Below are 21,472 nucleotides of genomic sequence, written 5' to 3' on the forward strand. Positions count from 1 at the left end.
CCAATAGGTTAAACAATACGCGGTGTTTCAAACGCATTTACGGCCACACCCAAGCTTTTTACTTATCGGCACTGCCAACAACGGTAACATTATGGAATTCTCTTCCCGACAAAGTTGTTTAAACAACTTACTATACTTTCATTATTCTGCAACCAAGTGTACCAGCATTATTCATCATAAAAAAATGTAGATTTTTGTATGTGCACTTGTGTTCTGACGCATTTTTGCTGTTTTTAATGTCATTCGCGCTACTTTGTGCGTAGTGCATATGCTTTTGGAACCGCTTGCTTCTGTACCTGTGGCATTTCCACACCTTTGTAGTAGACACCATTATTGTAACTACTGTACGCATATTCCATGTTACCTCTTGTGTTAGTTATACTGTTTTACCACATTGTATTGTTTTAAACCATGTTGCTTCTTTGAAATTTGTGTTTTTGCTTTTCGCTTTTCTCGCTTCTCTTACTTAACCTTCCGACAGGAACGGGTAAAGTAAAATAAATAAAATAAATAAATAAATGTGTAGCGGTTTACAATAGCTGCGCTGGACATCCACGTTCGCTTGGCGGGATGGCGTCCGTTGTTTTCCAATTCTTTCCACCTGCACCTGCCCATACTTTGGAGACCCTGCCACTCTTTGCCACAGGGTCTGGGCCTCTAAACGGAACTAGCAACTGAAACTGTGCTCAACCCCATGTAGGAGCAGTTGGAGGAAGAGACGACAGGCTCTCGCCTTGAAGACCAGCTACGGCTGGTGCATCGGGCGATGACGGCAGCAACATCAACCGCGGTCCTCGACTAGGGACTGCGCTTACCGCACGCAATGCTAATATAAACAAATATGCATTTGCTGGGAAGGCATTTTTAAGGCAATATAAAGAGCCTCATGCCAAACATGGATGCCCCAAGACGTTTTTTTACGTTTTCTGAATATTCACATACGCTGAACACACGCCTCTGAATAAACTGAGGCGCGCAGGAGACGGAGCCGCTACCTATTGATGAGCAGCATAGGTCGCCGGCAAGAGCAAATCGTACTTCCCACCCGATGGTAACAGAGTTTTCGTTCCAGGCAGGCCCGAGAGCTCGGCGATTAGACGTACACAGCTTCACTATAAAATGTATATGAGGCGTGGGTGTCCCCGATGTATAATTGCGAACGGTAGAGATGACACCGGGAAATCAGCTAGCAGACATATTGAACAGAGGCAATCAGTGGACTCGAAGAGTGCGGATGTGGCCGAAAGAATTTGGTAGAAAATTTCTTTTCGTACAGATGGCAGTTGGGGAGCTCTCCCACCGCGCGACGCCGGCGCGGCCGAAGGTGGCGCTGGCAAGGCGGAGCAGCGTGCCCTCTTTAGGTGTCGCACTCTGCCTCTAGTAATGGGTGCGATTCTGATAAGGTTCGACATTCCGTCTGGACGGTAAATGTTGGGCTGATTGATTTTTACGGAGGGTACTGACACAAAATGAGCTATATGTTAACAATTGTCCTGAAAATCGATACAAACCCAATTAAAACGTATTGTAAGCAAAGAATGGAAATCAGGCACTGCAGTCAAGATTCGGCCAGTGCTAAGTTACTTTTTCTCGGCGTAATCAAGATGCGGCCTCAACAACACCAATACCAGCCTTAACTTTGCATTTACGTGACCCTCTTTGCCCCTTTAAGCCACGCGAACTACACCGCTTGTATTGCACGAAAAAAAGAACCGTTGTTGTTTTGTGTCAGTACTCAGGTTAATGCACTCTGTGCAGACTCGTTCATGCACTCGTCCCATGCTGGGTTACAACAAGTTTTGCGCAACCTTCCACACGAGGCTTCATCCAGCATGGAGAGAAGATAAACTGGTGGCCGCCTAAACGCTCTGCAGGCAAATCTCTTCCATTACTTTGCAGTCACACAACACGTTCTGCCGAAATTTCTTCAACAGAAACCCGCCGAGCGAGGTTGAGGGTGGACGGGGTGCGTAGCCCAGAAACCATCGAATGCCATGAAAGAAGCCACTGAGAAAATTGATGAATGCGCACGTATGAACGATTGCTCTTTGTTGCATGCGGGAGCAGCGTGCGATGTATCGCACGCGCAGGTAATCTCACCCGGTTCATTAGTAGGCACGCGAACTTCCCTCCACGGAAGTGGAGAATGTATCTGGCCTTAGTCGGTGAAGCGCATGCACTGCTTGTGTCGTCCCAGCCACAGGAATCGTTTTCAGGGATGATTAATTTTCCCCATCCAGCTAGCTTTGCTCGTGGTGCTTATTTGGCAGAGAGATGCAGGCCTTGCGCTGCTGTGTGGTCTCAACTGCAAGCAGGTCGCAATAACCGCGGAGGTGGAAGTTAACTCAGAAACTTTAAGAGCTGTGTTTCTCCATGTTTTATTATTGGTAAAAAAAAACACCTACTAGACTGATGGCGTAGGGTCAGGTGGGTGTAGACGTTTCTCTTTTAATAGATGTGTGAGTCATAGTTATTCTTGTGAGTAATTCAATCGCAGTCTTTGTAACTGGTACCACCGGTCCACAGGTAGCTCTGCTATTGTGGGAGTGGAAGAGACACCGGGGAATAGTCGAAGGCAGAACCAAGTTCAACCAAGCTTTTGTAGGAGCATTGTGCATGGTAACTATGAACCTAACTAAAAGAGATGTTCATTGTCTTCATATCCTATTAGCGAAAGTAGCTTTAGAAAACCACAACGAAAGTGACAAACATTTTTTTACTCAAAATAAATCATTGAGAGCAGAAATTTGGAAAAATGAACGTTCCGATTGCGGGAATCAGGCAGAAGGAAGGAGCAAGTCCACTTTTGTTGTACTTCCAATGTATTGTAACCATGTTTTTTTTTTTTTTAGTGTGGAATCGTGATGCCTTGGTTAGGGATCTCGGGCCCAGTCAAGGTGCTCATACTCAGCTTTTAGCCCTTGAACCCTTGCATAATGTATTTTTCTGGAAAAAAGGAAAATTGAATTGAATTGAAGTCAGACGCAACTTTACGAGAGAGGGAGAGAGAAAGTCGCCGGTCAAGGGTGAGTCCCCCGTTGAAAGGATGCAGAGGTAATGCACCAGCACGCGACCGCCTACTTGAACACACATTGTAGCAGCAACCCGGCCAAAGTCATCGTCATCGTCAGCCTCTTTTATGAACATTGCGGGATCAAGGAGTCTGGAAGTTATTTCCAATTTCTACTATCCTGCGCTGCCAGAATCGATTGTCGGACACCAAATTTCGTACATCACCCCTGGATTGCGCTACCGGCTATTTATCGTTCCGTCTTTTATGACGCACACCATTACCTTGGTGGTATACCGGTTCAAGTGGTATACCGGTTGGTGGTATACCGGTTCAAGGGCTCCACCCCGTTTTCGGGGTGGAGCCCCTTAGGGGCTTGAGCTCTCCGCGTCTCATGCCGTCGTAGTATCATGTAGTCACGGTACTAAAATACCGGAACACCCGTTTTTCGACGCCTCACGCCAGAATGTAAGGCACACTAAATGAACGCATGGGGACACGCGTTTTCCAACGCCTCGCGCTAGGACATTTCATGTCCATGGGCAAAAAGGCGTAATCAAAGAACATACCGGTACAATCACTTTCGTTCGCGCTTCCTTGCTTGCTTCTATTTCGTTCCATACTCGCTCAAACTTTAATATTTCCAGTTATCCGTTTAGAATTACCTTCTCCTTTTTCTTCGTAATTCGTATATCGCGTATATCAGTGCCCGCCGCATGACAAGGGAGAGACATAGAATCTTGGAATACACTTATACACTGCATGCTCCATCCCTCCCGAGGTTTCACGTTTTTTTTTGTTTGCGGGGGGGGGGGGGGGGGGGCAGGCGGGGGGCGGCGGTATATGAAACTTCACTCACTTTTATTGCCAAGGCGTGACTAACTGTTGAATGTTCGTGAGATGGTCGGTATTCAGAAAAAGCGCTGCGTTTACGACACTTTTTTTTTCTCTCGCGTTGTTGCCAATTCCATCCCTATAAAGCTTGCTGCGTTCATACGTGTCAGGAAAGCAAACCTAAGGTTTGATTTCCTGACACGTATGGACATGCCCGAAAATTTTAGGACATGCCCGAAAAATTCTCCTGTGCCCATGGTTGTCCACAGAAGCTGTAACGTGCGTCCTTCAGTTACTGTTTATGCCGCATCGGCACGGCGTAGCCGATTTCGTTCCCGTCTTAGCTCGCGGCGTCGCTGATCGCATGCTGCCATCTCCTCGCGAGTACGTATGCTGCGTGGCCTACACATTTCTAAATAAAATGCGGTGGGTGTCTGCCATGGTCACATTTATTTATTTATTTATTTATTTATTTATTTATTTATTTATTTATTTATTTATTTCAGAAAACATGCTTCGCCGTAAGGCATTTTCGCACGGAAGGGTGGAGGGGGGGGGTGGCGGTACAAACATAAGTACAAGTGCATAAACAAACAGTTTGCAGGCATAAACAGAAATCAGGTCACATCGCGACTAAACGCACTAAATTCAGCATTAGCTGTACATTCAACAATGTGATTCGGCAAACAGAAATAGTCCAAACAGTCCAAACAGAAATAGTCCAAACAGAAATAATATGTGGAAAAAATAAGCTCTGAAAAACATTTGCGTGGCATTAGAGTTCACAAACTTCAAAATTATGGTCGCAGCGTGCCGATACAAAGTATAGAGGGTAATGGTACAAGCTGTTAACGATTCCTGTTTAATAAAATGTATGCGAGAAAATATTTCAATTCTGGTGTGCATGCACATTTTTTCTAACGTCTCCCATCCGAAAGATTCTTTTATAGCCGAAAAACTGTGGTGAAAGTCGTAATCAGTGTCTACAAAACGGGCCGCTGGTTTTATACGGCTCATGGACGCCTGATAGGATTAGTATAAGCGGCTCCCAAACCACGCAGCGTACTCTACAATAGGTCGTACGTGGGAAAGAACCAATTGATTTTTGGCGCTTGCTGGCGCTATTTCGCCTGAAAAAATTTTATGTCCGGGAAGTTTCGCTTGCTACCTATTCAACGTGTTTCCTCAACATTACTCTTTTCGGAAAATACACACCAATGTACTTAAAATATCATAATTTATCGACGGGAAGGGAATTTAGAATAATGAGAATGTATCAATGCAGATTTTCGACTGAAGCAGACATATTTGCACTTGAAGATACTCAATGACATCTGCCACTTGTATCCCAAACCTTGAACCCTATTCAAGTCATGCTGCAGGGTAGCAATAACATGCACGCTTTCAACCTTGGTGTACACTACGCAGTCATCAGCGTGTAGACGAAGTTTGCACGACAACTGTTTCACAATATCATTGACCTAAACTAAAAATAATAAAGGCCCTAAAACCGAGCCCTGACGTACTCCCAACGTCACTTCAACACGGTCTGATTTCGAGCCTTTTATCACGACATTCGTGGACCTTGACGAAAGGTAAAAAGTGATTGAATTAATCACGCTGGATTGCATTCTAAGACAGGACAGTTGATGTAATAGAATTTTGTGGGTACACAGTCAAACATTGTCTTAAAATACAAAAATATACAATCAACTTGTGAACCTCGGACAAAAGTGCGAAATAAATCATGGCTTAATTCCAGTGACTGCGTCCTGCACGAAAGACTGTACGTAAAGCCATGTTGAGCCTGCGTCAAGTAGTTATTATGCTCCAGGTGCTTTATAATAGATCTTTAAATGATGTGTCCTAAAGTTTTGAAAGATACGCTTGCGAGCGAGATTGGCCTGTAGTTAGGAACAAGGCTTTTCGGACCAGTTTAATAAATTGGGGCTATGTTTCCATTTGGCGGGAAAGATACCCACGCCTAATAAATTCGTTAAAAGCAACAGTAGCTTACAAACTAACACCCGGACGCGAAGTTTCAATACGTGGGAGCGAATTTCGTCAGGGTCTATTGCTATCGAACATTAATCCCCTGAAGCAGTTTCACAACGCCGTCGCAAAGGATAACAACGGGGGGCAATTGAGTAATGCTTTTGGCTGTTTCCGGAAACGTAGCACACAAAGAATGGCTAAAGACAGATTAAAACTGTGAATTAAAACACCACGCCTCTTCATAGTCACCGACGAATTCGACGCCATCCAGAAATGGCTGTGGAACACCAACCTAATTTTGATCGTTCCGTTTTAGGAACTTCCACAGTACCTTCTTGTTGCGCTGAATTTTTTGACCTAGCGAAGAAAGGAATTGTTATTTCGCTATTCTGGTTTTAGTTTTAATTGTAGTGGAAAAAGCTTTCATTTTGTGAAACGCACGTCTGACAGCGACGCTGCTCCGCCCGCACGGCTGGAGCCATTGACGCGCCGTTATCGCTTCTGCTGTCCATCAGCGAGTAGCTAGCTGCGCGTCCGCTCTACTGCACCAGAGACTGTCTGCCGCTCCCTTACCCTTACTTATAACTCCTCTCTACAACCAGTTTTTGTAGCGTGAGCTGCACTTGCCGAGGTTGAGCAGTTTTGCGTGGCTCCTGGAGAGCCGTGCTGTGCATGCGTGAGGAGCAGTGACCTCACACGGCGCACCGAACGTTTCTCGCTGCCCGGCGTCTCACACACACCCCACGCGCTCAGCGTCTTCGCCGACCTCCGCTCCGCACGTGGCGGCCCGGTCCACTTGACGATAATGCGAGGGGTGGGCGGGTGTGCAACCGATGGCTCATGCGTCGCAGCAAGACCGGCGGCGCCTGTGGGACCAGCTTAGCTCGGGGGCGATTGGTGACGCTGCGCCGGAGCGCTTAATAAATATACGTGTGTCACATAATGCGTATACCGTGTGTGTGTCATTGAAGCAGCAGTAAGCATGATAATCACAGTAATCCTACACAACCAGAAAAACTAAGAATAGCGAGCTCAATTTTAGGGGCGAAGCTCCTTAAGGCGTAGGTCTGTCCATCCTCGACGTATGTATGTAGCCACCTCTAGTTTAGTTCTTGGATTGTTTACTAGATGGCGTGGCTACCTCTAGTTTAGTTCTTGGATTGTTTACTAGATGGCGGTACTTGTATATGATGAAAAGATGCGCTTGGATTGTTCACTAGATGGCGTGGCTACATCTAGTTTAGTTCTTGGATTGTTTACTACATGGCGGGGAGCGTTGTAATAAAACCCGTTCCATAGAGAAATAAAAAAATTAGAAGAGTGGACACACGGGCTTATCGCGGCCGAGTGGCGTGACTCGCGCGCCGTCCGGCAGTCGGCGCAAGTGGTAAAACACTATATATTTAAAATTAAGCTAACACACAATATTATACTTTTAAAATTTTGTTACACATTAGACTACACATTTTTATTTGTGTAATAAGTTGAATGGCTGTCAATGTAAATTTTTGTGGCTTCTTTGCGCCAAGCCTGGCCAAGCCGCCAAGCCGCAAGCGCAAGCCGCCATTTGGCTCTTTCGGCAGCGTTTGCACGTGCGTTTCTGCAGCCTCGTGCTAACCTCTGTTGTTGAGAAGGAAACGCCTAGCGCTTTATTTGCGACATCGGTTTTGCATCCTGAACGAAAGGTGAGACTTTCTTCTTTAAAGTGCTGGTGTGGCGTATCATATTTACGTTTCCTTGTACTGCAAACGCTGCGAGCACTGCGTAACCTCAGGGAATCAGGCATAGCTAGTGCTGCGTCTTTAAGATAAGCGCTTTGGAAACGCCCCGGAAAGGCGTAAGACACCATTTTTTAGCTGGACGTAATGGTATTTTAGGCTGGTTGTGCCGTTTTATCTAGCGCTGAGGGATGCCAGCGGTACGCGCCCGTCGTCGCACGTAGCGTTTACGTGCCGCAAACGACGGCTGTGAGTTGCGGAAGTGGCCGGCCGGCCGGCGGTCCGTAGGCGAAGCAGGCGTTGTGCGCTGTCGCTGCACTGAATTACGTGAGCCGCAGGCTGCGTTGTATTATACTAGCTAGCCATTGCTAGCTTGGCCAACTGTTACTGCTATTATGGCCGTGATGCGCTGCAAAGCCGTCCGGGCTAACGTACACGGCGAAGTAGCCGTATCTGCATTAATTTGACTTATCTGGGCATAACCAGCAGCCCTACACTCATCGTAAGTTTTACACATGGGTGCATACCAAGCTGCCTGCGTACAAAGCGAACCCGCTCGCCGACGCAGATAACGCGCGCTCGTCGCTTCGCTTTGGCGCGCCAGGTACGGTAAAAACGCTTCTTTCGTCGGCAGATAACAGCTTTGCTCGATGCGGGGTGAGTGCGCAGTGCATTGAAACCTTCAAATTTGGTCTTCGTTCTACATCGTATATCAATTCCGGTATCGCAGGCATTGCATACAACTGTTCCACACTTGCCGTTTTTTCAAGCGTTTGCTCTCTTTTCTCTGGTCATATTTTGGCTAGTTTCATTAAACACGTATTGCGCAGATTGCACCTATTCAGTCGGAACTGTGTGTTTCTTGTCATATCTTTTTAAGGCATGGCCTTTGGCGGTCAGTAGTACTCAGTACGACGCTCACTGCTGCTTGCCATGGTGCCCACACAGCGCCCAAATATACTTTCGCCAGGTGCCCGTTCTCGGGATGCGTTTCTTTCGCGAGCCCGTGGGGCGACAGGTTTGTTTAACGTTCAGCTCGCTCTCACTCTTCGTCCTGATTTTACAAAAAAAGACAAAGGGATTCAGGCTATGTGAGCAGCGTTATCATTCTTGTTAACCCAAACAATAGGTGAATTGCATTAAGAATGTGCCTAACCAGTGTTGCGAAATTACAAAGACCCATATTTTAAGTGTTGCTAATAGCTTGACCGCATGATTGCTGCGTAGAATAAGAGAACTCGTGTTTTAAATAGGTGGCATGCACTGGAGGCAATACTTGAATACTAGTTGCAGTGAAATTTACAGACTATTCGCATAACATCTGTCATTGCAAGCAGTTTGTGTACTATATCACCAATCACCTGTGCAGGTCTACAGGTGCTCTCAAGACAGAGCCAACCAGCCAGCTGCATTCGTCATACCAAACATGGTGCAAGCACTTCATGAATCGTGCCCTCACAGGACTCACAAAAGTGGCCGTGCCAACTGTTCTCCCAGAGTTATTCAGTTGTATTGATGACTGCCTGCAATGCTTCTTGCTACCTTATTGATGCTTCTGATGGATACCGCAACTGTATTCCATCTATTGAACCTTGCCATTAGCACCTAAAATCTAACGCAAGTCTCGGCACTCAATAAGGCGTGACCACTGAAAAGACTATCGTTGACTCAAGGAACAAACGGTTTTTTATCACTGACATGCCTCATATCATTAAAACCACTAACAACAGCGTATACAGTCTCCAAACTCCACTCGCAAGTTATTGTTGCTGCTAGTTGTAATATTGTGAAAACAGTACATTCACAAAAACCCTTTTACATTATGAAGACTGCCAGGGTAAGAGGTCATGCTAAATGTCGTTTGTCACCATACGTGCTGCCTGTTGTCGGACTGGCCTAGATGAAGAGAACCAGGTTGGGACCTACGTTGTCAAATGCTTATGGGATTCTGTAATGTGCCACCATTGTCTCATACACGAGAAGCATATACTGCTTCCCTGTTTCTTATATTAGACTGTTCGTATTGACAGCGGAAGGCATGAATTTGTGTGCCTTAATCGAGCCTGGAACCTGTCGGTTGACTACGTGCACGTACCTAAAATATCCCCGCCTGGCCCTTTGCCTTTACTGGGAAGGCAACGCTTTCGGAAGGTAACCCGGCTTTTTGGGAAAATGCAAGCTTGCAAGGAACCAATAGGAAGTTGATTTTTTTCCTCTTAACCTTTTGCGTGTGCATCTCCACATAAATGGGATTTCTGTTCAATTACTGCTACTGATTTGAAGTTGCCCCGAGGCAATAGATCTCATCAGCGTTCATCAAATAAGCGAGGCCATCAAAGCCAAAGTTTTTCCCTTCTTTCACATCCTAACTGGAGAAATTGCCAGACTAAGAAGATTATCTGCGGAGATAGTGGTTGTAAACAGTTGCAAGTATCCCAGTGTCTAGATTATGTTATGGTTGATATTTTAGTATGACTGCAACAGCGAACAGCGTCTGAGGGTGTCGTAGATACAAGTAAATCTGTGGATGGCTGAGTTTCTGGGTTTTCTACATTTTCAATTACCGTGGAGAAAAAATCCTTTGTGTGGTTGTGGTACCTTTACTTGTGCATTTTGTTTTCATTCCTGGAAACGTATTTTCCTCTCAGTACTGTGTATTGTCTCTGTTGTGTATTACTCACTGTTTATTATTATATGTGTGTTGCAAAGAATGATGACAATTTGAACTTGTTCCGTTTACTGCCATGCAATAAATATTTCTTCATTTATGGTGTGTCTCTTTTATGTGGCCCGGCAACATGTGAACACGCGACAGAATTCTTAACCAAGTGTGAGTGGTACTGTAAATTGCAATTTCACGTTTTCAGAAAAAGGTTTTTTTTCTGTTAAAGCATACGGGCACTACGCCTGAGAATGGTATGTTCAAATAAACACTAATTATTGCATGAAAGCGTCCGAATACCGTACCGATGCCCGTCGCTGTGAGCAGCGCTTTCCAGTCCTTCAAACTACCCGCCAAAATCGGTGTCCGCGAAACCGAAAGTGAACGTACGAAAGTATGGTTAGTAGTTTGGCTCTCCGTCCGCTCGGTGCGCTACACTACAGTACAGTCATTCGGCCGCAGGGCTCTATGGGAGTGTCCACTCTTACCAGTATTTCTTTCTCTATGCCCGTTCGCTGTTGGCGCGCGCTCGGAGTCGCCCGATGGATAAGGCTGCAGATGTGCGAGCCCGCGAGGCAGAAGCGCTCCGTGAAGCTGCGCGACGCCGCCGCCAAGATCCTGCCGTACGAGAGCGAGAGGCCGAAGCGTGTCGTCTGGCTGCGCGACGACGCCGCCAAGATCCCAGCGTTCGAGAACGAGGGGCCCAAGCGTCACGGCAACGGCGCGAGGACCCTGCCGTACGCGAAGCGGCACGGCTGCGGCGCGAAGAGGATCTCCAAAACGTCAGAGAACGGGAAGCGGCGAGAAAGCGCGCGTATCGGCAGGCAGACCCCGATGCAGTGAGAGCTCGTGAGGCGTCTGCAAAACGCATCAGGCGAGCTCAGCCCCAAGGTGCCGACGCGCAGTTTAAGCGAGACTTTCTAGATGTTACGTTCGGACACAGATGTAGTGGGCGAATTTTCACTGAAGAGTCACGGTTTTACCGATGATTTCCCCTCAGGAGCTTCGCCCACTCATAATCATTCACCCCGTGGATATGCTGTGAATTTTTTTACCCTTGCAGAGCCGAGCTAAGCCACTGCTAATTTTTTCGCTCATGCCGATGGGGTGCGTTGGAAGAGTCTCCTGCGTACACAGGAACACCAAAATGTTATTTAGCGGTGCCATGTAAAGCTTCGCTTTAACATGCTTCGGATTCGTGGGTGTTCAAACGTCAAGAAAAGGTCTCCGGGAGCCTCACTCCGGGGTACTCTGGATAAGCATTGGGGAAGACAGAAGGAGATCCCTGCCGTTTGGCGTTAGATGTGAGTACGTGATATTGTCGCCTCGTTTAAAAGTGGTAAATAGATGGAGGCACCCGTGCTGGGCACGTTGATTCGCACTTGCAACGCACATTGGTTGCAACGTCACGGAAAATGTAATTGTAGGCATAAGATGACCGATTACCTAATTGTCACCTTAGCTACGCTGCAGCAAGATGTAGCGGTCCTTCCCGGGAGAGCGAAAACATATTGACAACAATCGGCGTCTCATATACGCTTGTACATAAATATTGCTGGCGACAAAATAAAAACTAGGTTTACGAAAATTGTGCTCAGACATTGCGTTCCAGCTGTAATACGAGTATCACGTTGTCTAGGTTTTACGAGCTGCTAACAGGAAAAAAAAACGCTATTATCTCACAACTATTGCTCAGAATGGCGGAACATGCTAATAGTTTATTAAACACAACTTCGGGTGAAGCAATCATTTGAAAGTCTCGGCATAACAGAAAATGCCCCCAATAGCAGCAGCGCCACTAATTCGGTGTCCGACAATCCAAGAAGCTACCTGTTTTAATTTTTTTGAAAAAAAACAAACAAACAGATGCCTCACCGCAAAGACTGCTCGGAAAAGAGTTAATGCTATCCAAACAGTTAGAGCCGCAATATTTGGATTCCCTGACATGTAAGTTGGAACTCACATTTTAGCTAATTACGTTCTGAAAGGAGCGGCGGAGAAGAAAACGTCAAGGCGTGCCGGGCGGGCGTTGTGAAATAATGGGGGCGCAGTTTACGATCAGCCTGTGCTTCCGCCCGTGCATAACAGGCATGTACTCGCGCAAGTGCACTGCCTCAGTGGTGTGAGGCGGCCACGGCGCGGTGCAGGAGCAACGCTTAGATGCTCATTGATTAAGGAATAAGGTATTCTCCACTTGACTGATGACTCCCCCCTGGGCGACATGGCTACCCGGGTACGTCGATAATAGCACACGCCCCGACACTTGGGGAACAACTCGTGACGAACTTTTGATCGCCCAACACAATAACTGTCAGCCTTATCTAAACACCCTAGAGCGTATTATTCGACCAGATTTAGGAGAAATCCGCAAGGTTGAGTACGTTTCTACGAAGCAAAGCTTGATATCTACCTCAAGTCAGCCGTACGGCTTGAAAGGAAAGCTGTAAAACGTTCTCAGAAACTTCGCAGCTGAAGAGAAATTCGTCCTGGTCCCACCACCCGGGACCACCGCTTAACTGAAGCAGTCGCTTTACCAACTCAGCGTAGTCGGCGGCAACCCTACCGACCAGCGCAACGATAATAAACAATGTAACAAAATTTGGGCTATTGAGCGTGCCGCCCCCCGCACCTCTAGATGCACGCGACACAAATCATGCTGTTTTACGGAGGGACTTTAAATATCCTTCAGGTAAAATAAATCCCGAAGAGTGTGCTCCCGAAGATGCAATGTAAAGCGGCATAATTAGAATGGCAAAACTCCTCAACCGCTCGCTATAACTGACGCTGCATGCCGCACCACTCAATAGAGAATGCATTAAATTTTTGTTTTTAAGCGAAAGCTTTTTTTTTTCGGATCAGTGGCGGCGCGTCACAAAACTAATGCATTTCCCCTTGTACCCGTTAATCGACCTAAAACTCTGATAACATCTCTGTACACACCGCGGTGCGGAAAACCGAGGTTCTACTGTGTAATAACGATTATTTAAAAATAGCCAAAAAGAAACAGTTCAAGGTAACACCATACAATCATCGATCATGAAGTAGAATTGCATGGCTTTATCTCATAAACAATGTACCGGTAGACATTTAGAGCGTTCGTAGATGCGTTTACTTAGTGCCCCAAAAAACCGTCGCGTGGGTTCGTTGTTTGCTTGCGCTTTGCTTCTTTCAAGGATTTGCGATCGATTGGACGCACTTTCAGCGAAGGTTGGACGAACGTTTAGCGACGTTTCTGACTCACTTTTGACGCAGTTTTAATGCGAGAAAGCTTTCACGCTTCTCCCAGCTTTTGTTATTAGAGAATGGCAAAGTTTTTAACTTTGTAGTCTCGGGAAATGGAAACGTTCCGGAAGTCCTACCCACACAAAGCACCCTGTTCACCAGAACGGCTGCACAACGTCGTTAGGGTTAAATACGGCAATGTGGTGGGCAAGAACAAAGGAGAGGACGAAGCAAGTTTAGTTTTAGATGTAACATTTTTTTTGTTCATAAAGTAAATCATTGTTATTGACAAGCGCTCGATCTCTGTGCTTCCTTCTTGTCCATCGTCTTGAGCTGCTTTTTTTAACTCCTCGGAAAATAATATCCACGCAATGGCCAGCTGAATTTCAACGCAGTGTATGAACGTGGATAGCAGGAGTCGAACGGAAATCGCGATCGTATCGTTCTCCCATCTGGGCACGCAATCGCTTCAGCGCTAGCACGACAGCAAAGACATACGACATAAAAACAAGCTTCGGCATTATCTGTTCATCCCCGATCGATCGATCAGGCCACCGAGAACACAAGCGAACTACCAAGAAGGCTGGCAAACAGTCAGGCCCATAAACGAGCAGACGGTCGTGCTGGGAAGTCCGGCAGTCCGGACCAGGCAAGCTAGTTCGCAAACACGGTGAATGTGGTCTGCACGCAGAAAGGCAGCCTGAAAAGTTTCAGCTTGACCTTCACCGCTAGCCCTCCATACTAACATGGGCAGCATGGCTGCATACTGATAAAGAAAAACGCCAAATGAGAGCTCTGGAGAAAGCATCAAAAATAAATTAGGAAAAGGAAACTGATACGATGAATGAGACGTTGCACGGAGGCAGCCCTCTCTGGCGTACCCTGGGTTATGCGCTCCACCGGTCTTCTCCTGCGCGTTTATCACGCTACCTTTATCAGCCAAGCGCAGGCCTCGCGCACAACTCGGCACGAGCCTCCCCCTGAGAAGTTGGCATCCGCAGTCCACCCGCTCCCCAAGGACGGCGCAGTCTTTCCGCGCTGAGAACGGCGGGATGGCCGGGAGCGGAGCAGGGATGCAGGGAAATAGCACTCGAGATATCCATTCCCGTGGGTACAAGCACGCCACTCACTCCGTATAAGTACACCGATGGGACGCTCCCTTTAACCGTGCGGGCTCCCGAGCTATAACTGTGTGTGTGTGTTTCTTTCTGCGGCAATTGTTGCCAGCCTGTACCGGTTTCAATTCGGTTCGGAACGTTTTAAGTGCTGAGCATTTTATGGCTTGCCATCGCAAGTTCGGCCGTCGTGTGTATCTGGCGTGCACTAGAGTGTTATGCCTTACGGATATTACTAAACAGCGGCGCTGTCAGGATTGCACTACCGGGCGTTGAGAGCGGCATATGGTACTTTATAACAGAAAATTTCGGACCGTGGATTAGGAAATTTATTTCTAACTTCCACCGATGAAAGGGGCGTGCATGGGCGTAAAATGGGCGATGATGAAAACGGCAGGTGAGCGTAAAATGGGCTAGTATACGATGAAAACTTTAATGAAGGCGAGGCTGTGAGCAGTACGATTCCTTCTATTGCGTATGAGTGAACATTACACGGGCATTTTGTGGGGGCTTATGGTTACACTCTTTTGTAAAAAAATTTTAACGTTTCAAAAAAACATAGTGACATGTATTGCTAATACCCACTTGCTCACATAACGAGCACTATTAAACCAGCATTTCCGAGTGGATTTCGAAATGGAAATAAGTATAGAAACGGCAACTCGAGAACCCAAGGGATGTTCTTAAAACAACAAACATCACTGTAGAAGATCCTTCAGACGTTACGGATATTTTGAATGGGTAGCACAAATTTCAGCGCACAACGTGCTACCTCTTGTTAACCGGTGATCTCTCCTTTGACCCGCACTGCAGCCTATCTTAAGGCGGGAACGAACCTTTCCCCGTTCACTATAGGAATGCATGACAATGGTAAACGCGTCTGCTCCGTTTCGGCGTCAGGGATACCATATGTTTAGCTCGGAACTTCTCACTATTTTAAAGAGCAAACTTGCACCGGATGGTGAGCATAGTACTGACGTCAGAAGGCGCAGGCCGATTTAAAAATCTCTCTTCATTTTAAAGCAGGCGTGAATGAAGCACTCTTTTTGGTAAACCAAAACAACGCTAGAGGACAAACAACTACGTCCGGAAAGACAAAAAGAGCACTGACTCACACGCAGATTTGATGAACCGAAGCATGTAACCCGTTTTGCGCCCTTCTTGAAGCCGCGAAGCGCAACCCCAACTCAGCCTGTAACACAGCAAAAAAAAAAAAAAAAAAACTACCCAATACCACGTATTTTACACGGTTCATTATTTTTAAAATACTCTGAAACCCCGCAGGCGTTTGAGAGGGGAGTTGGTGACGATTGATACAGGAGTCGTAATGACTGTTTTAAATGTGGTGGAATCCGGGATGGTGGTGATGGAGACAGAGAGAGGAAACTTTATTTGGACCTCAGATTCAGGGAAGTGGGGTGGCGGAGGCCCAGAGGGCGCCCGCCACCGCCAGGGCTCGTGCCGTGACCAGCTCGTGACCAGCCCCGTCCGAACGGGACAACCACTGGTCCCACAGGGGGGGGGGGAGGGGAAAGGGGTTCGTTGGGACACTTACATAGCGCATGATAGCGCGTGGCGAGCCGCTCACAGGCAGGACTGGTGCGGGAGGTTAAGAGGGGAGGTTGGTGTGAGTTAGAATGATGCTATGGATAAAGGTGCGCGTTTGAAGCTGTCGCCACACGTGAGCGGCTGCCGGTGAGAGGGTGGGGTGAGGGGGTGGGTACGTCCGGCGGTGGAGTCGGTAGTGGATAGTAATGCCCCTGAATGTAAGGAGGGTTTGTGGCCTCTGCTGAGGGCTACCCTCTGTAGCCGGAAAAGAAACGGCGGTTCTGTGAGAAAGCTCGCGTGCACGGGCACTCACCGTCTCATTCGAGCCCACTCCCTTGTGGGACGGGGTCCACAACAGAGTCACGTTATTGGTTGGGGTCATCCTCATCATCATCATAAGCCTATCTAAACCCACTGCAGGGCAAAGGCCTCTCCCATTATTCTCCAATTACCTCGGTCCTGTGCCAACTGTGACCAATTCATCCCCGCAAACTTATTGATCTCATCTGCCCATCTAACTTTCTGCCGCCCCCTGCAACGCTTGCCTTCTCTAGGGATCCACTCTGTTACCCTTAATGACCAACGGTTATCTCGCCTTCGCATTACATGCCCTGCCCACGTCCATTTCTTCTTCTTAATCTGCACTAATATGTCCTTAACACGGGTTTGTTCCCTGACCCACTCCGCTCTCTTCTTGTCCCTTAATGTTACACCTATCATTTTACGCTTCATTGCCCGCTGAGTCGTTCTCAATTTAAGTTGAACCCTCTTAGTGAGCCTCTTAGTGAGCCTTAGTGAGCCTTAGTGGTTGGGGTATGGTTGTCAGAATCTTAAGACCAACAGGGGGGTATTGCACCCCAAAGGAAGTGTCTTAAGGCTGAGGAGGAATCAGATAGAACGTAGGCTGGGGTCGGGCGATGTGAAACCGCCAGGGATATAGCTGCCTTCTCTGCCATTGTAGTGTGGTCGGTTATAATAGTGGCTTCGATGGACGTCGCCGTGCACACAACCGAAATTACATGCCCTGCTATCAGGGTAGGGGGAAGTGTATGTGCATAGTGTATGTGCAGCTGGGGGATGCATTCGGGTATGTGCCTTGGCCCTAGCCAGGCGACGTGCCACGTGAAACGTTGGTGCATATGTCGTTGGAGAGGTTTGATTCGCAAGTGTAATCGGATATCGTGTGGAATCGGGATGGGATTTCGTTGTGTGGTGGTTGGCTTTATTCTCCCTGAATGTATTACAAACAACCCTATGGGAGAAGCCGCCAGCGGGGAGTTAGTTCCAGTCGTCCCCAGCCTTCGGCATGAACGGATAAAAGTAGAGGTTTGCGCAATTGTAGAAACACTTGCTCAAAAGCTGTCGCCAAACTCTCCCACTTGTAGGTGGGCGCAGAAATGAGGTCCCCTTTAGAATAGGGATAGTGAAGTAAATCTTTTGAAACTGCACAAACGCAAAATTTGTCTTCCACCTGAGTTTAATAATACATTGTTTGACGAAATGCTAGCCGATTGTGAGGCCCATTGTTCGCGTTTCCCGCATGCATAGTTAGCCCGTCAGATAGGCATATGCGGGAATTGCTGGAACAATGCGTTTAGAAATGGTACATGCTTTAATAAATTCAGTTTATAGACAGTAGTATGCATCTTTTTTGTGGTGGTAGTCTCCTTGACCATTTTGTAGCTGATAAACTACAGCCCAGCCCAATTGTTTTCCATTTGAAAGCATCATGAAAACTGTAGACACTTCACGCTTTACCGGTCACGAAAAATCGAAGAGAGCAAGGATGCAAATCCTTCAGAACAACATGATTATAAGCGATGGGAAATACGAAGCTATGCACCTTAAAGGGCGCTCCTGGGTGGTCTTGGCATCGATGCATTCACGCACAGCATCTGGAGGGAAATGTTCTGCAATACAAAGGGAATTTTTAATCTGGGCGCAAGTTTGGAGCTACACGGTTTTTATCCGGAGTTACGTTTCTTTCGATACTGCGATAGCCATTGTAAGCCTTAAGTTCTTCAAGCCCCAGTTAATACACGCAATGCATTCGAATGTAGGATTATTTTACCGTCTGTATTTCGCGGTGTCCTGTTCACGGGCTGCGTTAACAGATACCTGCCTGCAATAAAAAATACCAGTTTCGCGCACTGAACTGTTTTATTGGACGTAAGATGATAAAGCGTCTTGAGGACGAGCTTCTTCGGATGGCACCTGCTCTGGACGATCCTTCGCCTCTCTCCACCCCTCACTACCCTTCCTGCCATCTACAAAACCAAGCCACAATTTATATCCTTCGGACCTCTTTTCTCTGCCCGATATCTCTGTATCATAGTGCCCCGTGCTGCTGTCAAAAATTGCAAAATGCTACGCGTGACAAGTTGTCTGTACAACTTATCACTAGAGTTCTGTGCAGTAATAAAAATGGTAATGATGATGACTGTTGTCACGTCACCTACCTATGCTGAGGTCTAGAAGGGAGAATTGGCCGAAGACAGATCTCCCCACAACATCTTTATCTGGCCTGTAAATTTGTGGTAGTTCTTTACCCGGTAATGAAATAAAATTCCAGGTAAACAGTAATGATACGAACATGTGCGAAGAGAGAAATATGGATAAACTAGCAAACTAAAATGATGGCATCTACGCCAGTAATAGGAATGAGAAACCAACGAAAGAACATTACGAGAAGGCATTGCGGGGGCATTTATACTGGGAAAAAGAATGTGCGAGTTTTAGACAGAAATCCCACTGCGAAACGTTTGTATCTTGCGAATACAGAGCAAGAATAGCGTTCGAGGAGCATTTGCATTTGCTTTAGCTGCAGGGTTCCTGAATCCAGGACACCTTCCTCGGAACGTCAGGATATTCTTCGGAGCAGAAATGGGAAGGATTTTCTTATCCGGGAAATATTGAAACCCGCATATCTGGATTTGGCACATCGCAAAAAATAGCGGACTGGCGGCCGGTCTCAACCTGGCTTGACTATGAAGGAAAGGCGAGTGCAATCATTCCCCGCCAAAGGAGGTCGTCGCTGTGCGTATTGAAAAACAAAATGGGATTTCTTAGGTATTATAGACCTATCTTTCCTCCATGGTATACCGAACATCTGTTATTTTTATTTTTTCTTGGCCTACTGTGTGAAACATTTTGAAAACTATTTTGAACGTTGAAACTTATAAAAAAACCGAATCGTTGTCCACTCTAAATAAATGCGACCGGTATTGCCGTATCGATATTCAGTGAAGAAACGAATCGTAAGGCTTTTCAAATGCTGTTCAAATATTTCAACGAGGCATGTATTATCGGGAATAGGAACTGAATAAAATGTTTCAGAGTTCAGATACACAACGACAATGTTTGCTGTCCCACTTGAACGAGCCAGTACAGTGCAAAAACAACGTTCATGTAGGTGATATCACAACACGTAAGTCTTTTGCGGTTTCAACACCACACTATTTGAAATTATCAAAATAAACATCCGGCTATTGTTTTTTTTTTTAATTTCAGGCATTCTAATTGGTAAACCCCAGCGCTTATTACATAACCGTTCTTTCTTGGGGCGCATTTCAACCCCCATATGGTAAACACCAACCCTCTTTTCCCACTCTTAATTTTCCCTACATTAGCCATATGCTATCGTTTTTGTATTAGGATGGCGTGCAATGCAATCCAATTTTTCCGTGTTCCCACGGCTCGCGCGCCATCTGTTCGGTCAACGCTGCATTATAAGTTGTTTCGGTGGGTTCCTCCGCCCTTTCACTAATGTGACATACCAGCCAAGGCAGCCAATATCCGGAAGCGTGTATCGTAACTTGCTTAATTGCTGCTTGTCTGTTTAGCATGCTAAAATGTCTGAGCTAGCATGAGAAGATGCGGCTAAAACACGTTTCTAGGTTGGAGGCTGCTGGCATTTTTAATGTTTATGCTCCCTTTAGTCATTTACAGGACTGTAAATTGGTCAAGTAGGTACTGGTTCATGATGGAAACAGCGCAAAGACGACGGACGTAAAAACGAAGAGAGACCGGATACGCGCTGAATAGCAACTGAAATGTTTAATCAACAGGAAAAACACGTATATACATATGCAGAATTACAATTGACATATTGCATGTTTCTCTGCGCACACTGGCAAGCAAACGCAAGATAAAAACACATGCAGCACATGTGCGGACATAATCAAACAGCCCTTGGCAGCAAGTCAACCTGCATATCAGTAAGCCTGATAGTGGGTTTGCTGATAGATCTGTTGTTTTTTGTTATATAAAACGCACCCGCAATTTCGCGAGGAGCCAGTCCTTGCGTTGAAACTGCTCCGCAGTGTCTTCGAAGGACGCGTAGCATTTTTACTGGCCGCAGTGCACGGTTATATATGCGCTGCTATCCTTGTTGAGTTTGTTTCTGCGCTGGCGCGGGCTTTAAGTGCCAGTAAGTTGCTTGTAAGCGCTTGTCCTGTCTCCTTTTTTTTTTCTAAGTCAGTCGTCTTCGCGCTGTTTACGTCATAAAGTTAGTGAAAGAGCGCGGCTCAACTGACAGTTGTCCATGCGTACTCCTGGAGGGTTCTGAAGACCCAGAGTTCCAATTTCCGACGCCAATATAGCCGATTTTTTTAACTTAATTATATCAGTTTGCTTACAGAAGCTTCCCTCAGAACGTTGGCGTTACTCCATGAGATCTTGAGGCTGTATATTTTCTTCTATGTGCCGCCAGCCGTTTCGTGTGCGATCCGCCAACCACATTTTGGTCCATCTGTTTGATGTTGCATCGTATTCTTAGACCTGCGACTTTAGTAATGCTTCCACGGTTGAACGATCTATATGAGTCGAGAAATTATGTGCGTTAAGTTCTTTGTTCGAACACGACACTGTTGTTTCTACCTGCAGATATTCTACGACGTGTAAGTTTTCAGACAGATAGACAGAAGAAACTCGCTACCACATTTATGAAGGCATAAATTATCTAATTTTATTCGACAGTGAAGAACAAATGATGAAGAATTGCTAAACCCTTAGGTCTGCTATATAACTAATAGCCTTTATAACGACCACCAAACATCATTCTTTGCGGTCATTTGTAGCAACGGCTGTGTTGCTATCCCCTACTTACCCACTGAGATACAAGCGAAGAAAGAGCGACAAAAAATAAAAGGGATGGGAATAAATCGCCACCGGGCAGGAGAAAAAATATTTTACAGCAGTAGTCTGGGGAGCGATTTATCTTGGCGGCAGCAGACGAAATGTGCGCTAGAGGCTAAAACAATAACAACCTCAGCAAGGACGCTGACGTGAATTCGGAAGACAACACAAGAACTCACTGTTTTACGGAGCCTAAGCGCTAGCAGGAAATGGCGAGAGAAAACAATATCTC

The 21,472-nt window shown here is 46.5% G+C and overlaps 1 protein-coding gene and 1 long non-coding RNA gene across 2 annotated transcripts in view; one reads left to right on the forward strand and one right to left on the reverse strand.

Moving 5' to 3' along the window:
* Window positions 1-21,472, reverse strand: part of LOC144175920 (cell adhesion molecule Dscam1-like) — a 474,324-nt gene that overhangs the window by 198,532 nt on the left and 254,320 nt on the right. The gene's annotated exons all lie outside the window — the stretch shown is intronic.
* On the forward strand, window positions 7,399-10,325 carry LOC144175921 (uncharacterized). Its single transcript, XR_013323715.1, has 2 exons — window positions 7,399-7,524; window positions 8,927-10,325. It is a non-coding gene; the product is annotated as an uncharacterized LOC144175921 (long non-coding RNA).

This window comes from Haemaphysalis longicornis, unplaced genomic scaffold (assembly GCF_048455015.1).
Source record: "Haemaphysalis longicornis isolate Haplotype H1 unplaced genomic scaffold, Haemaphysalis longicornis Haplotype H1 scaffold_3, whole genome shotgun sequence".
Taxonomy (NCBI): domain Eukaryota; kingdom Metazoa; phylum Arthropoda; class Arachnida; order Ixodida; family Ixodidae; genus Haemaphysalis; species Haemaphysalis longicornis.